General features: G+C 46.9%; 1 protein-coding gene across 6 annotated transcripts in view; it reads right to left on the bottom strand.

The window, feature by feature from the left end:
* PLCH2 (phospholipase C eta 2) overlaps positions 1 to 17,056 on the bottom strand; it is a 2,067,875-nt gene that overhangs the window by 843,742 nt on the left and 1,207,077 nt on the right. The window lies entirely within an intron of this gene.

Raw genomic sequence — 17,056 nt, 5'->3', positions numbered from 1 at the left:
TATCAGGAACTTGGTCCAAAGCAACTCCCAAGGTTCATCCCTGGCAGGTTTAAGAACCTTTGTGGGAGACCCTCTTCTGAGAACAAGCAGAGTTCAGTAACCTGCTTTCTGGGATGGTTACCACTCAGGAAGGCCTACAGCCACATTTTTAGCTCACTTTACGTTTCGCTGACGAATAGACATTCCTGGGTGGGAAACATCCATAGAATACGCTTTGGGCCATGTCCATTCTCAGTGAAGGGGCCCCTACCTTACTGCACATTTTTCTAAACTTGGAGTTTCACCCTAAAATACTAAGGGTAATCCAGACGTGGACTCCCTGCTCACTGTGCCTTGGAGAGGCTCGGCTTCACCTCACTGATGAGACACGACTAGGCCGAAACACGTGTCTGGGTTGCTGATGGAACTCTTGTTCAGAGGAGAGTTGCCTAGCATTTCGGTGCAGGACTGCCCTTGTGGGCGGGAGTGGACTGATATGCAAATGGTTATTTGTCCTCTGTGAAGGTTGCAGTGAGCTAAAATTGTGTTCCTAGAGCCTTCTGAGTGGAAGGAATTCCATAGAACAGGTTATTTGAACCATTTTCATTCTCAGTAGAGGGGCTCCCACGCCCTTGCCCAATTCATAATATTCATGCACTAAACCTTTATATTGGCTAACTGTGGAACTTGTGCTTTTGGCATATCCTGTCAGTCGGCCTCGTAATAGAAGAAGGTTAAAAGCTGGAGCCTCAACATTCAGGACAACAGATACAATACCGATATTATAGACTTATACAGGGAGGAGTCTTTCACAGCCGTATGACCCCCTTCACCTTGGGCCGTAGGTTGGGGAGGAATCATTATCCCACGCAATATTTACCGTCCTGTGGTCTAGAAGGCTCTTACCACATAGTGGCAATAGCAACATACAGTTTGTAGTTATGGTGGTGAAGTAAACAAACACTAGTTTAATAGTGCGTAATAAGAATACATGTTAGTGATTTAAATGCAGTTGTGTTATTAACATTTAAATAAAGCTGCCCTTTTAAAGATACGCATTTGAATAATTAACTTTATTAAACTGGAACAGTTTTAGCATGAGCATTCACTAGGAGTAATAACAGTTTCTATGTGAAAGCGTAGGCAATGTTCCACGTTGTAGCTTTCACTTTGCTGCATTACATTGGAAGTTGTCTGTCTCATTGAAGGTGCAGTGAAAAAAATTGTATTTGGAAATTGCTTTTCTGTTTCTTAGATGCAAGATAATGCTCTCTGTTTCTGGTCTGCTTCTGAAGTCTGAATATTAGGAAATGAGTCTTAACCCAGTTTTTCCGATAACAGTATATTTGTATATTTTTCCAATTTCACCTTTCATCACAATTACACCAGAATGACATTTGTGACCACTTGCAATAATCTGGTCTGAAAACGACACAGGCAGCTCGACCGTTTGAATCAACCTACCATTCTCCGAAGACAATTTCTATCTTCTGTGATGAATCCAAGGAAGTCATCACAGATTCCCTTGGCACGAGTCTCCTCCCATGCGGCCAGGGGACGGCAGCCACTAGTGATCCTGACCCCGTGGGCGGTTATTTGAGGGAGGATCACATGGGAGGAGATAGCCACCGCGGAGATGTCCTGGCTTCATTGCATAAGGTGCAGTGTCCCCCATTTTCCTATGAGGAAGACCCCCTGTTACTCAATACCCTAATGGCATATTGCCATGCATCTGTTGCCCCTATAGTGAAAGTAAAGAAAGCTTTTTCCAACAACCTTTTAGCCAAACACCCATCCATAACCTGAAGAGTAAACCCCCTCCCAAAAAAACATTTCAGTTCTACTTTTCCTACATTTACAACTGATCTTCCATGGTGAATCGTTGAGAAAGACCCTCCAAGTACTAGGCATCATAAACCCTCAATGGACTTCAATTCCCACAACCACCCTAGTACTGAGACGAGAAGGCTGAAGGAATTGATATGGAGCAGCAAAAGCATCAAGCATGATGAGCATGCTAGTTTTTGAAGGCAAACACCTGTGCGCTGGACCTTTAAAAATGATAACCGAACTAAGAGTGAGCACTTGGGAGAATACGTAGCATCTCCATTGAAAGCGGACAGGGGCTGGAGGCATGATTCGGTGTGCGGAAGCTGAAGGCATGAGCAAGTGTGGAGTAGCAGAAAGGCTTGTCGGCAGCGAAAGACAAATGTGGTGCGAGCAGGGCGTGCCGTGGACACGCCACATACCGCAAGAGGATTACTGGGCATCCGGCAGCCAGGAGAAGCAGCGTTGTCCTTACCGGGAGCCCCGCAGAAGCCAGCATTCAGGAGTGGAGCCGTAAGGGGCTGGAGAGACGTCAGAGCAACCCAGAGTGGGAAGTACTCTAAAATGTCTGTTTCTTAGTCGTCCTCATTAAGTCCCAGCCATTACAATGGGCCCCAATATCTGATGAGTTACGCACTTGGATGAATGCCTGAAGGACTTAGGGGTGTCTGCTACAAATCAAAAAAGGGCCAGCTATATTTTAAGAGTCAATATTGAACTGCTTATTGGATGTGAAGGCCTAGATAATGGTCGCATTGCCCTAGTACAGGTTCCCAACAACATATAGACTCTGGGTTAGATCATCCAGCTCATGTTTTGGTTCAACCTATAGCCTCAGGTACATGTTGCCAGCTTGCTTGGCATCTCTTTCCAAGAAATCTAAGGCCCAGCTTGATTCTTGACATCATCATTGTTTCAAAACGCTTGCAACAGATTATTTGACCTTCTGGAGACGGGTCACCCCCCACGCTTCGGAATGTTAAGGCAACACACTCCAACACGCAAGCACATCTACTTTCTTTCCTTAGGGGTTTACCTTACCAGCTAGTACTTCTCCCCATCTGACTAGGCCATTACCAAGAGCTTATCACTATTTCTTCACACATATCAAGGTCATTGACAGGCAATAATATCACCCAATGGTCCACCATCACACGTTAGGGATCCTACATTTAGCAGGCTCTGGTTTCTTCTTCCTGGCCCTCGGCTCCTGCCAGGGTCTAAGATATATGGTCCCGGTCACCACCAGTATCTGAATTACAGCCCTATTTGGGCTTTCTGGTTTCTCTCTGGGCTTCTGAGCAATCACCTTTGTCTCCCCTCTGCCAGGATCGGATTTCTGTGCCCGGCTAGCTCTGAAGTTCTGGTTCTCCTCCAGCTTCATTTGATCTCTTCAGGTCTGTCCATCTCCTAGGGATTGATCTCTGCCGGAGTCGGTCTTGTTCGGGTTGCTCACACTGGAAGGGATTGGGTGCCCTTTTCACTATGGGAGGGCTATGGCATCTTGTTCCCGGCAGGCACTTAAGCCCCTGGTCCCCTTGACTCTCCTCAGCTTCCCTGGCATGCCCCCTAACCTAGCTCTACGTTAACAGCTCCATCATGTGCCATGTTTCCTACTCTTAGGCTGAGGAAACAGAGCCTTATTTATGTTGCCCGGATTCGGGGTCTGTTCCCTGAATGGCAGTGGAGGTCAGGTACGCCTCCACAGTGATCTGATTGGAAGTGAGGCTTTGTAGTCCAGAACTGTGGAAGAGGGGGCAGGGATGGGGGTGAGGGCTCTATAATGCTGTTGGCCATTTATAACTGAAGCCATGGGTTTTTGGTTTTTGTGTGATGAACCGCATGTTTCTCTCCCACTCACCGCTTTGCTGCATTCTTTGCCAGTAAAGGGGATCAAGTCTGGGGGATTTGGGAATTTCTCAGGGCTGGTTACTCCCTCCCCACCCCCTTCACTGGGAGCTCCAAGTTGTGTGTTTCCAGTGTGGATTTCGGGCCACACCTGTTTTTGTATGGATAGTCTCCGAGCTGAATGGGCGTAGGATGTTTTCCACTGGGCGGTCATGCCCAAGCAAGGGGGAATTACTATTAATATGGGAGGGAAGCACAGGGATGTATTTGCTTCCCCCACTGCAAGGTGTTCAGTGGAACCTTTCCCCGGAAAGCAGTGACCTTGGTTCCTTTTTTAGCAGGGGAGGGAGGAGGGCATCTGAAACCTTTTGCCTGCCAGATGTTTTGGACTACAACTCACATCATCCCTAGCCAGCATACTGAATATTGAGAGATTATGGGAGTCATTGTCCAGAACATTGGGTGAGCCACAGGTTGCAGAACCCTGTTTTAAAGTAATGGGAGGAAGTCATGGCTTGATATTGCAGTCGTGGGGAAGAGTGCTTCTTTTGCCAGCTGTCAGGGCCTTGGTCAGTCCTATGCCACACTAGCATCTGGCAAAGGGGTGATGGTTTATCAGGGGCTCTCTTTGGGGAGGTGGCTGGGTGAAGGGAAATCCCCTTTGGCTTCCTATGTTACAGGCCCAACCTATTACCCTGCTCCCTACTATCCAGGCTACCGACCAAGAGAAAGGATGGATTAGATCCAGTGAAGCAGTTCCTGGGAATCCTAGGATCCCAGAGCCATCCTAGGCCTAAGAGAGAGGCTGCCCAATGTAACCACATCACCCGGGGCACAACTCTACTTCAACACCAATAAAACCCTCCAAGCCCATAGGCTCTAAAAGCGGATGCCTCAAAAGCACCAAGAGCAGTGATGTCTGAAGTACAAAGTTTCTTACTCCATAGTGTTTTTTAAATATAATTTTCCCAGAACTCAACATTCACAATAGTATGAGGTGGGCTCGAGTCCGCAATCGACCCCTTTTCAAGTCCCTCTATTTTCGGCAACACATCTCGGAGCAAATCTGCTTTCACTCTCACATTAAGGACCTTTTCGTCAGACTCGTCTTCAGATTATTGGGAGAATAAGTCCTTCTTGCTTCTTTTTCTCATCACACAGAGTTGCAAACTGCTCAACCACACAACAATTGTTCATTTTCAATGTCTGTGCTTGTCTGAAGCTTGATGGCCAGTCCTACTTCCATCCTGCCAGCACCTTGTTTTCAAGTTTTGACCTCCTTAATATTTTGGCTTATTCATCGTCACGTTAATTGTCAAGTATTTCTGAACAAATACATCTTCAACCCTTTTCTTCCACAGCAATGACCAATAGATCAGGAAGGTCAACATTTTTGGTTGCGGACTCCGGTCTCTTGAAAAAGAATAATTAACACAATCGTAGCCGATCGGGCATTATGCCTTTTCATATCTACAGTAATGGGATCATGAAGAAGTTAATTTGGTCTAATACCAATAGCCACAATTAAATATCAGCATAAATTCATGGATAACAGGTATAGCTAGAATGAAAGGGGGATCAGGAATTGCAAAGAAACTATTACACTGAGGAATTTGACCATCTCCACGGTGGGTGTGCGCTCGTCTGGGCTTTTTTGAAATGTTTGTGGTTGGTAGACAAACCTTAGGAAAATGTTTTGGGACTAATCCACACACGTTCCTATGCTCACACCATGACAAACGCATATACCAGTGTACTCTGGGTGGACACAGCCTACAGGCACAGTCCCCAGTAACCTTAAGTTGGGATATGACATTCAGGAGTACACTATGTCATATCCAGAATGGGGAGGGCCAACCTTTCCCCTGCCATAACTAGCCTGATCAACGAAAAAAGGATCCATGGAACTGCCCTGCTTTTTTGTTGGGCACTGCAGCTGGTGGCGGTGATGATCATACTAATAGAATGTACTTCAAACAGGCCCACATGGGGCCTGGCTGCAGACGTTAAAGGAGACAGGAAACCCCAACAACCTTTCATATGCACTGTCAAACTAAAGCAAGCTCCCGCCCTCAGTGTCATTGACAATGAACTGCCATGTCTGGGACAGTGTATTTACAGTAAGCCTCCCCGGAAGGGGGACCCCATTCATCAGGTAACAGACTGTGGTTTGCAGGAGTCAGAGTCTGGGCTTGCCACAGCTTTAAGGGAGACCTACTGCTTTAAACAGGAACCACAGAGAGATGGACTGTTTGAAAATTACAGGAAGATCGCTGGGACTTAGTATCACATGTTCCACCCCTTTATCTTTGTTGCAAAGCATTCTGGTTATGACCGCATGCATACTGGAGATTGTTGGTAGCTACTCCAGTATTGGTTCTTTAAGGTAGGCTTAGTCTACACCAATCACTGTAGCCCATTTGAGGGCTGAGCCCCTCTTCCGGCAGATCACACGAAGACTTTGAAAGAAAAGGCAAGAAGAACTCATTGTTTGACCCAGGCTGAAGGTACACTCTGCCTTACATCTTCCACCAGTGAAGGAAGGCCAGGATTTCCAAAGAGGGAAGCAAGATCCCTCCACTAAACATCTCCCAGGGAACAGAGGGAGATACAGAACCCACAGGACCCCCCAGCTACTCTAGAACTAGTACCCAGCCAGCACACAGTGTGCCCTGCCAGGCTTTGCAGCAAGCTCCCTGGACAGTGAGTGCCAGAAGGTCTCTGAAACTACAACCAAAGACAAGGCAGCTGCCTGCAACACACTCCACAGCCGTGGGCCGCCTACCTTAAAGGATGGTGCAAGACCAATGAAGAAGTTGGGAGAAGTGCCTCGACGAGCATCTACAGACGTCTGCCTTAAAGGATATTTTATAGCCAGTCGAGTTCCTTGAGCTGCAACAGAATGCAACTGACCATTGTCAATCCGCAGTTGCTTAAAGACATCTGAGATGTCTTGACCAGTGCTTCAGAACCACCAATCAGCACTGAGACAAAGATTCCTGACCCATGCCATTATGTATGCAAGCCTGCAGCCGTTCGTCCTGCTTCGCTTGCAGAACTGCCCTCCCATCTGATACCCACAGCTGACTATCGTCTCAAACTGTCACACAAGCCTGCAATGTGCCCTGAAGCAGACTTGACTGTCGAGTCCCAAGAACACCTACAGCGCCAGGACATTGTGGTTCTGTCCTCCTGGTCCTTCCCAGAAGGCCCCTAGAGACATACTAAGACCCATTGTTCCCTTTGTGCTACAAGCCAAGTAAATGTAAACTGTTGTGGTTATTAACCATACCGGCTACCCTCCTATCAGTGTTGTGAGAAACCTGAAGTTGTCTCCCTAGCTAGTCCATGGGATCTGTCATCCAGGTGGACATGACATGGCCATCGCCATTGAATCCAGTCTATGAGGGTGGACCAGTGAGGGACGATCACTTGGAATGGGGGGGGGTCCTTGGGGAGTGGGAGTGGGACACAGTAGCCCCCTCCTTTCAACACCTTTTCCCCCATCCTACCACAATGGATATTCCAAAGCACTAACCCCCTTCCTTTACTGACATGAACACTTTCACACAACATGGAAGGCAACAGGCGAACACCATAGTGAGCCGTTTTCCTGACATGTCCCAATACAAGGGTCAGGCAAAGTCAGGCAATTGACTAAAATCACACACACCGGCCGGCCCTTTCCCTTCCCTACAGGGATAAAAGGTGGATCACTAGAGCACAGGATGCGCGAGGCAAGCAGCACGACGAGACAGCTATCCAGACCCGGCAGTTGAAAAGGAGGAGAAAGGCAGCAAATATCGAGAGGCTGACAAGGAGAGATGCAACTTTGCCCTTTTCAACTCTGACCCGAAAAAAACCTCTGCAGAGGGAATAATAAGGCCATGGACAATAGCCCAAGTGTCTTGCAGCAGATGTCAACGGTACACTGAGCGTGCCTACGCTGATAAGCCAGAGCGAGGGAAACTCCTGCTACTGTGGTACCAGCCTTGATTCCAGATCCAAGGAGAGTCAAACGGTTCATCACAGCCTGTGAGTCAAAGGGAGAACTGATATGAACCGGACAGTTTTGAATGAAAGTCACAAATTGGCAAATGGAAAACTGTAAAATTGTTTAGGGAAGACCAGATGTAGAGGGAACGGGCACCACATGGGTGCTGACTCAAGAACCCCTGGTCGATCTCACCTCGATTATGACTACAGATACCAAAAGGCTGTAGGAGAGCCGCCAAGACAAGTCAAAGTGGTCATACAGGAGGTCTAGCAAAATCCCAGTACAATCAAAATTCTTTGACCGGCAAACTGTTGAGAAGCAAAGGGAAATGAATCCTGCTTGGTGAAATTAACGCATGCAGTGTTTTGTAAAAGTTGACGAGAGTGAACCCGGAAGAGAGAAGTCAATCGGGAACGAAGCCTGAAGTGCTGTTTAAAAAGATATTAAGACTTGTGAATGTAACAGGTGTTGGAAGACGAGGGGTATGAGCCCGGTCAAGGGAGATTGACGGGTAAAAAGTCAAACACCCAAAGTTCACAGAGAAAGTAACTGTTTGTAAAATCGTGGAAAACAATATTGTGAAGGGTCTGCGCACGGAAGTGGGGACCCAGTGTGAAGCAGTCACCCAAAGACTCCGGGAAGCAGAACATTTGGTTGGTTTGTTTGTTGGATACATCAGGCCTTGATTACAAGAGATGTTTTAAGGAAAAGACTTTACCATTGAGGAACCTGATAGCTGGAACTTAACTGTCGGCTTGTGCTGAGAAAGCTCAAGCGTGTTGCTGTGCTCCAAAGTTCCACCTTATCCCATGCTGAAAAACGTGGGGAAGGGAGACCCCTGACAATCACATCCTGACATCCTGCCATATTTGACAACACTTCTTACTTTAGAAACCCTATCCCACACTCATTCTATAATTAGTTGTAAGGACTTGGCAATAGTTTTTTCTTAGTATAGGCCCTTTTATTTGACATGACGCCTTCTTTTTCATTTGATGGTCGACACTCCCATCTTAGATTTAGTTTAGGCGTTTTTCCACCCTGCATTTATTGTTCAATAAACACCCTGGAACTGTGATCACTTGTGTCTGTCTTTAATGTTGCCACATGAGTTCCTTACAGAACCAAGTGTGCATCCCTTTTCTGAAACTGTATGGCCTCTGCATTCCTTTACAGGGGGGAGGTTGCATTTCCTAGTGTTGCTAGAACTGTCCAACAGTCCCTTTTATCGCTGGGTAATAATTGTATTGTTGCTGTGTTGCAACAAACCAATGATCCATAACCTTTTGGAGATAAGCCTGCCTTTCTGTCAATATTACCAAAATTGGGCAAGAAGGTTTATGATTTGCTTGTATTTCCAATCTGTTCGGATCCCTTCTGGTGTACTAGAGGTGTGGGGTTGATTGGTGGTTTAGAAAAAGATATTCACCCCATGTCCACTGTTGCCCCGGAAGTTGATTTGTCACAGCCACGTAGCGAATTGCCCCAAATTAGAACTAGTGTCAGAGATTCTGAAATCCTATGCTACAAGTGAAGTCCATTTCCAAAGCCAAGAAGGACTTGACGGAACACTTCAATAAAGTCTACATACCTTTAAGTAGGCAGGTGAGCATTACTTTAGCTAGCGACATTCCTTCACTCTTCAAGGTTTATTTCCAACCCATGAAAAAAAGATTATTGACCCAACTCTACCCCAGAAAATACTCGCTTAGATAAAAGCTCTAGTGTGCATCGCACTTCACAGCCTGGATTTCACTTCAACAAAGAGGATGCTATGATAAGTGCACAGCAACTATTTCCATTCCACAGCACTTACAAAGATGGATGCAGCCTGGCTTGTGTTCCAGGTAACCTCCGTCCAGTAGTCTACAACACTTCCTCCAGTCCACTGTGGGTCCACTCCAACCCAAAACGTGCCTTAGTTACCTTAACACGCCCATTGTCCAACGGGAGTACCGATGACATCACCATGTTCGGGGGTCCGACATGAGCTAAAGACGCACCAGCACATCAGGCAGCCCCGGTACACCACTTAAGTCAGTAGGCTAGGACATTCACACTACGCATGGACCACAGAGTTACTGGGAATGGGGAGCATTTTTTCTGGTGCCCGCAAACGGGCAATTACCGGGTCCGGCGGGGCCGTAATGACACCGTAATTGCCCATACACGGGTGCCGGAAAAAAAAATCTTTATCGCAAGTTTGGTGGAAGCCTGCCGGTTTTACCAGCAAGACTACCGTCAAACTTGTAATGAGGCCCAATGAATGCCCTTTGTGCATACTATGGCTTCCCACAGGATTTCAATGTAAGGCACGCCAAATACAGGCATAGTGTTCCCGTATGCTAGATGATGCTGATCAAAGGTCAGTACACAACCAGAAACCAGGGACAAAATGAAGAGCTCACTCTGCCAATGGGAAATTGCCTAATAGGAAGATCTGGCTGGCCTGGCAATTGATGGTCCTCTGGTTCTCATGCTTAAACTCACCAGGTTATGGAGTCCATGCCCCACCTTGCCTAATTAGGAAATAACTTGAGAATTACTGATGTATTGAAAACTCCAATTTTCAGACGTAAGGTAAGTAGTCACCCCGTAAGCATCACAAATGTCCGCTTTCTATTAAGGTGGGTGTACAGGCCTAATTTCCAGGGAATTGCAGCCTACCCCCATTGGAGAGAACTAGAGCGTGATCATCAAGGGCCATGTGTGAACACATTGCATCCCTTGCCAACTGCTACATACAAAAACTATATTTTTCTATGCACAACTGGAGGAGAGTAACAATGTCCTCAGCCTAATTCTAGGGGTTTGTGGTGAAAGTGGAGGTTGGGTGCCGCCACCAGCTTCGTGTTGAAAGATCTGGGTTTTAGGTTGGGTCAGAGGCTCACTGACTTTACTAAAAGCACCAAATACTACTTTCAGGTCTGCCATTCCCCTGCAACGTAAAACTCAGGAGGTGTACGGGCCCTTTAAAGAATGTCCCTTTCAGTATATCACCAAAACCGAGGTAAAACCACTACGGGTGCTCATTGGGTCACTTCAGGTGTGCAGAAGAGGCCCCCCCATAAAAGAGAACATTTCACTTGGACAGCATGGAGCCCTGCCTCCAGCAGTCAAGTTCAAACTGTGGGTGGGAACCAAGACGGCAGACAGGCTTGTCATAGGCTTGGCCCGTGCCAAGTGGCAAATTTGGGCTAACAGTTTAAACCTAAATAATGTTACCCAGAGGTAAAACCATACACAGGGGCCTGGTTTAGGGGAGGGGTTGCTTGCCTGTTAAGCCCAGGAGAGGGGAAGGGTTCATGTAGGTATTTGGAGAAGGAGATTGTGCAAGTTTGGAGTTGTGTGGACTAAGGAGTGGCTGGATAAAGAGTGGGGTTTGGAGTAAAAAAAGAGCAGAAGAGACCGGTGGAGGAAAGAAGGTGGTGGGGAGAGTTGGTGGTAAAGAGAGGAGGTTGCATTGTGAGGAGCACAAGAGGAGTTGGTGGTACAGAGAGGAGTACAGATCATATGGTGCTGAAAAAAAGCTTAAGGGAGAGGGGAGATAACAAAAAACACCAGAGAAGGTGGTGATATGGGAAGAGGAGAAAACTGTAAGACTGGGGGAGAAGAGAAGATCGCAGAAAATTATACATACAGGGTGTCCGAGTGAGGAGGGAGGAGGTTCAAGCAAATGGACGTTACCTCAGTGAGGCCATTCGGTCATTTCCTAGATGCGAGAGGAAGAGAGGAGACTGGCAGGAAGCTCCTTTAGGTACGAGCCAAATTTGGGGGCAGGTAGCAGGACCGTAGGAAGTGCTGGAAGCTGTTAGGCTGGATTTCTGCACTCTGACCTGGTGGGCAGAAGTTCAGAAGGCCAGCCTCGATTCTTGGAACAGGGTAACCTTCTGGACAAGCCAGAACAATCAAGGTAGCATTGGCGGCGGTCAAGACTAGATCTCAGGAGAGGGTGAGGGTGACTGAAAGACCTCAATGAGCACACAGATAAAGGATACAACAAATCACTTCCAGACAGGTGCATCTATATTAAAAATATAAGTACATTTGTTCAAGGCCTTTGAAGTTCAACACAGCAATAATCAACAGCAATACTTTTAAACCAACACAATCCAACTAGAATACATACAAGACCAAGTGGCCTAAAGGAGTATTACACAAAATGGGTCCACAACCTAAAAAGGAAAGGGAGCAAGCAGTGGAAATAGTCTTTACATGATTCTGCAGTATTCACAATCCTAAATAAAAGGCAATTCAGGCCCTACGAAGAGTGGAGCCTATTTCTCAAATTTACTTGCAATGCTGGCTCACGCGGTCGTGCAGAAGGGTGAAACAGGGTCTCTTGTAGGGTCTGTAGCAGCTCAGGAAGGTGGGTGAGGTGATGCATAATATGTTCCCACTATTTGTGGAGGGTCTCCCCAAAAGGCAAGAACAGGTTCCAGGTGTTGGGAATGGTTCAATAGCTCAGACTATCCGTGGAAAGGAGAGGGGCCCTCAGGCGAAACTTGTGCGTAAAAGTGGATGGATGCACTAGGGGCCACCGGTAAAGGTTGCAAGTACTCACCAACCCCCTGTGCACTCAGGACCAAACTTCGGCAGTCTAGTGCACTTCGGTTGCAGTTTCCAATGGGGCAGTTGTGCGGCTCTGCAGCTTTCAGTGGAAAAGTTACAGCGCCGATTCCCCCACTGCTCCTGGTGGGTGGATCAGGCCAGTTTCACTGTAGAAGTTCATCACTACAGCTGGGCGACACAGTAACCACTGGTACTCCGGTTTGGGCACTCTGGTTGGCCCAGGGACACTTCTGAGAGGGCCTACTTGCAGTGTTTGAGGAAGGTGCCGTGAATAGTTGGTCCCACTATTCTAATGGGTCGCAGAATCTTCGCAGACCTTCTGATTCGGTCCGATGCAGAGGGGGTCCAGTAGGACAACAGCGGGCTCAGGGTGCCAAACCTTCCAGTGGGTCACCAGCGGTTCTTCGACTTGGCTTCAGGATACTTGGATCCTATCCTTTGTTCAGTGAAAACTCCAGAGATCGACATGGTATGGGTTTGTGGAGCCTTCTCTTATTCAGAATCTCCTTTGCGACAAAACGAAGAGGACCCAATGGGAGATCTGCTCACATACAAGCACACCAGACATGGACCAATCACAGACCATGGTGGTCCCAGTCATTCAAAGCACACAAGACTCTCTGGGGCCCAGGATGTGGATTGCCACTAGACAGTGCAGCCCGCATCCTGGGAGCACGCAAGGCATGCAGAAACCCGCAAAAGCTTGGCCCTTTGCGGAAAAATGCATGCCCAAATAAGGACTGACCCGGGTCGGCTCAACCTGGGGAAGGCAAAGGGGCAAGATGGCTGAAGGACAGGACAAAGAAGCTTGTGGCATGGCCATTTTGGAGCCAGGCCACTTTTCTGAGCCAACCGCGGTAAACACGGTTTGTATGGCAAGAAAGGGTTAACAATACATGAAGATGAGCTGCCACCAGCCCTGTCTAAGGCACGCTCCTAAAAATTCCTTCGAAGGTGTCAAGGCCCTTTGGAAATGACAGGAAGACTATAGTGCACTGTACTGTAACATACATTGTGCACTTGTAACATGTTGCAGAAAAGTTGCAACATTGGAAATGACTAAGGGAAACAAAGTCTCTCAGTACAGTCTGTCTTTAAGGACATGTCTGTTTCCCTATAACAAAGTGAGCAAAAAGCCCAGGGGGGTGCAGCTGAAGGCTGTGCTCCGCTGGCAAAGTCAGAGTACGGTGTTTAAACAGCAGCAAAAAGTTGGGGGGTACACAACTGGAGGGAGCACTTCACATAAATGGGAATCGTTCCTAACAAGAGCTTCTCAGAAAAGGACAGTTGGGTTAGGGGGAACTCCAGCTACTGGAACCCAGCTACCTTCAAGGACGAACGTGCCACTCCACTGCTGTAAGCCACAGGCAGACGTCTTCTCTGGCAGAATGTGTTGCACAACCCATGCCTATATTGACAAAGATTCTGGTGGATTATTTCTTCATTGAAGAGGACTCTGTGATCCCCCAGAATACCAGCCTTAACATGGGGTTCAGATACTTCATTATGGCAGCTAGCCATTGCATGCCTTGGCATCCTAGAAAGGTCCCTCCCTTTCAACGGAGAATACTAAGTTTCAAACCATGGGATCCACTCACCACCCTGGTACTGTCTCCTCCCAGGGGATCCTCCCACAGTACACCACCTCCAAGATCAGCATCATGAAGTTTCTGCCTTCCCTGGCCACCGGGGAGAAGACTTAGGGCAGGGGTAAAAAGAGGGATCCATAGGATTTATCATCACACTGTTCAAACCCTGGTCTGAGAAAGCTCAACAAAACCTACTTAAATGGCAAAACATGCCAGCATTGTTTATCCATTAAGATGAGAGTCTTGTGAATACATGAAAATGCATAAGTGCTGCAGTGACACTGGTGAGTTGAGGGGCACTGGCCATCCTTCCCTAATTGATCAAATGCGTCCCAAGCATTTTGTACATCCAGAGTGACTCTCAGTACAGCTGCAGGGGCATACGCTCATGGGTAGTCCCGAGAACCTTCTGTGAATTTCCAATTTCCTATTCACTTCTTCAAGTGTCATTGGTGATGTTCTGGTTGCCAAGGGTTTTGTGAATGAGGATTTGGGTTTCCCCTTAGCTACCATTGACATTACTACTTGGACAATAAGAATGTCAATATTATAAGATTGGCTCCACAGCTAGGTACAATTTGTATGTTTTACCTGTGCGGTTGTAGCCCATTTAAGTGGTACACATACCCACATCTTGCTAGCTGAAGCATTTGTATGTGCATTTTGCCCAGGATAGAGTACAGTAGTAAAGGTGTGCAGGCATCAAGGGGTACATCTGTAAGTTGCACTACATAGACATTTATCGCTTCAACCCAACCTTATCTCAGTGCTTTTCTCACCATGTTAATCAGGGGTGCACAATTGATTTTGGCAGGGGGCCAAATGTCCCTTAATGCTGCCTATAGTGGGCCGTAAAGTTAATGTGGGAGGAGCGTGAGGCCTTTTCAACCCCCAATTTTTATTAGACACATGGACAAAGAATACCTTTTTGGAGGAGTACCAGTCTTTATTTGTATTTTAAACTTACATTTTGTAGAACACATTTTCCATTCCACTTTCATCATTTCTTTCTGTGCAAACGACATATTGGCACTAGAATAAATATGCAAATCATACAGGATGAAAAAACTGCACGCAAACATTTCACACGTTATGTTGGTTTAGATTTGGAAGGCACAAGCTCTGCCATTTTGCACAGCAACTGGCACGCCTGTAAATGAGCAATGAACCATGAGTATTTGGGAGATGAAAGTGAACCAGACACACTTGATCAGCGGGAGACATTGCAGCATTTCTCAGCTGTCAGTTTCTGGATCTCGGGCTCCAGTGATGTTGTTCCTACTCTCAATCTTTATGCGACTGCCTGTGGGTGGGATCGATACATCAAGCCCATGGATGACACCCTGGTCACCCCCCACTGGCACAGGGTGCACATGATCACACGGGAAGCCCAGTACACTGGGCAGCAGGGAAAGATGCACTAGTGAAGCAATTTCTTTTATTGCACTGTATATAGTGAGTCATAACCAGATCTTATGTATCCCTATAGAACATATGCATCAGTACATGACAATGCACACAGAGGTGATATTTAAGGCAAACTAGTTCAAATTAAGGCTATGTTACCCAACGAGCTAGCAAACACAGTTGGCGAAGACGATGGATAAATGCCATATACAATATAGTTTGTCAATGATCATCAACGCCCTGGTCGGGCGTAGAAACTGACATTTTCGGAAACCAGATCGCCCTTGCTTGAGGCACGCACCTGGAACCTGTGCGCGCATTCTTTAGGACACTGAGTGGGAAATATCAAAGAGACATTTCTAAAAATAAAAAAAAATGTGGTCACCTTTAGAGAAATTTCAAATACATGGATGGCCAGCGGGCTACTCTTAGCTCCCTAAGTAGCTTGTAATTTATTCAAATTGGCTCCTTTCACAGATGCGGCTGGTTTCTCTGTGTTCTCCGACTCCTAATAGCATCATTGGTTTGCAGACAAAGCAACGTGGAAAGAATATATAGGTTTCCTTCTCGTGACTCGCGGAGACGGTAAGCAGCCACCCGTGACCCACATCAATTCCGACAAGTGATGATTGGACTGCATAGGGAAATTTATCCTTTTAAGCTGCGACTCATGTTAGGGAAAATAAAATTATCACCCACCATGAAGTTTGCGATTTCCCCGCGCCTAGTCTCAGTAAATCATTTTATAAAAACCCCTGCTGAATAAAAGAGCGCTAAAAATCAGGGAGGCGTAATTGGACAGATGTATGCAGGGCTTGCAAAAGATGCCTGCAGTTAATCTCTCTTACCAAGAGCCATTGCCTAGTAAAAGGCTTTGGAGCCGCAGGGATTGGTCTATACAGGAACGGATGGAGAAGCTAGTGGAGGCACAAGGGACCTCGACCAATCCCACTGTGTCCATCATGGCTCAACACCATTACGGATCCATACCTCTAATTGCAGATCTGTGGTAGGGTCACGGAAATCACAGCTCTCTCTTTGGAAATATGCCGTTCTAAGATCAAACAATAAGCACCGTCTCCGAGACCAGAGGAGATAATTGTTGCAAGCTTTTGGCTCATGTCGCAGGTTACGGGTAAGTTTCCAAGGCTGCTGGCTTTTCAGGGACTGATTCATGCATTTCCCACATTTTCTATAGACCGGTTCATCTCCAGTTGGGAGAGCCTGGAAACAACAGAGTACACAGTAAAGTGAACACAACCTACGCTCTTGGCCACCTTTCATATCTTTGATTTATTACCTTAGCTCTACTATATGATCACATTCCAAAGTTCTTCAATAGTAGACAAGGCTCTCTTCCAGCCGGCCTACAGACCTTGCTTACTGTCATCTAAAGCATTGCTTTTGTGGCCGAGTCTTGGTTCAGACCCAATAAGGGGGTAACAGGGACCCCTCTTAACGTGGGGTAGCTGGCCTACCAAGGCATTACCGGATCCTGACCTATCCTAGAGGAGGTGGTAGGAAATTAGGAGGGACCCCAGTCCCCGATTTCCCATAATGTCTCAACATGCTTGACACCATTGGTACCATGGTTCCCCCGCATTGCCCATTGGTCCCTGTTCTGGCCAGGTTTCTTGCGTTTGTATTTCAGAACCACATCTACCAGAAACTCCCGGGCAGCAGCTGAGAAATGCTGAAGCTGGGATGTAGAAATTAACTAGTTATCTCAAGCTGAGTGACGCAGAACATTAACTCCTGTGATGAACATGACAACCTCACAAGAATCCACGTGAGCAGAGCAGGGAAATCTTTCTGCTGAACGGAGACGGAGACCGTG

The sequence above is a fragment of the Ambystoma mexicanum genome, chromosome 8, assembly GCF_040938575.1.
Source record: "Ambystoma mexicanum isolate Mex_15411 chromosome 8, UKY_AmexF1_1, whole genome shotgun sequence".
In the NCBI taxonomy this organism is placed as follows: domain Eukaryota; kingdom Metazoa; phylum Chordata; class Amphibia; order Caudata; family Ambystomatidae; genus Ambystoma; species Ambystoma mexicanum.
Note: the sequence above shows the minus strand (reverse complement) of the source record. Positions and strands in the feature narration are given on the sequence as shown.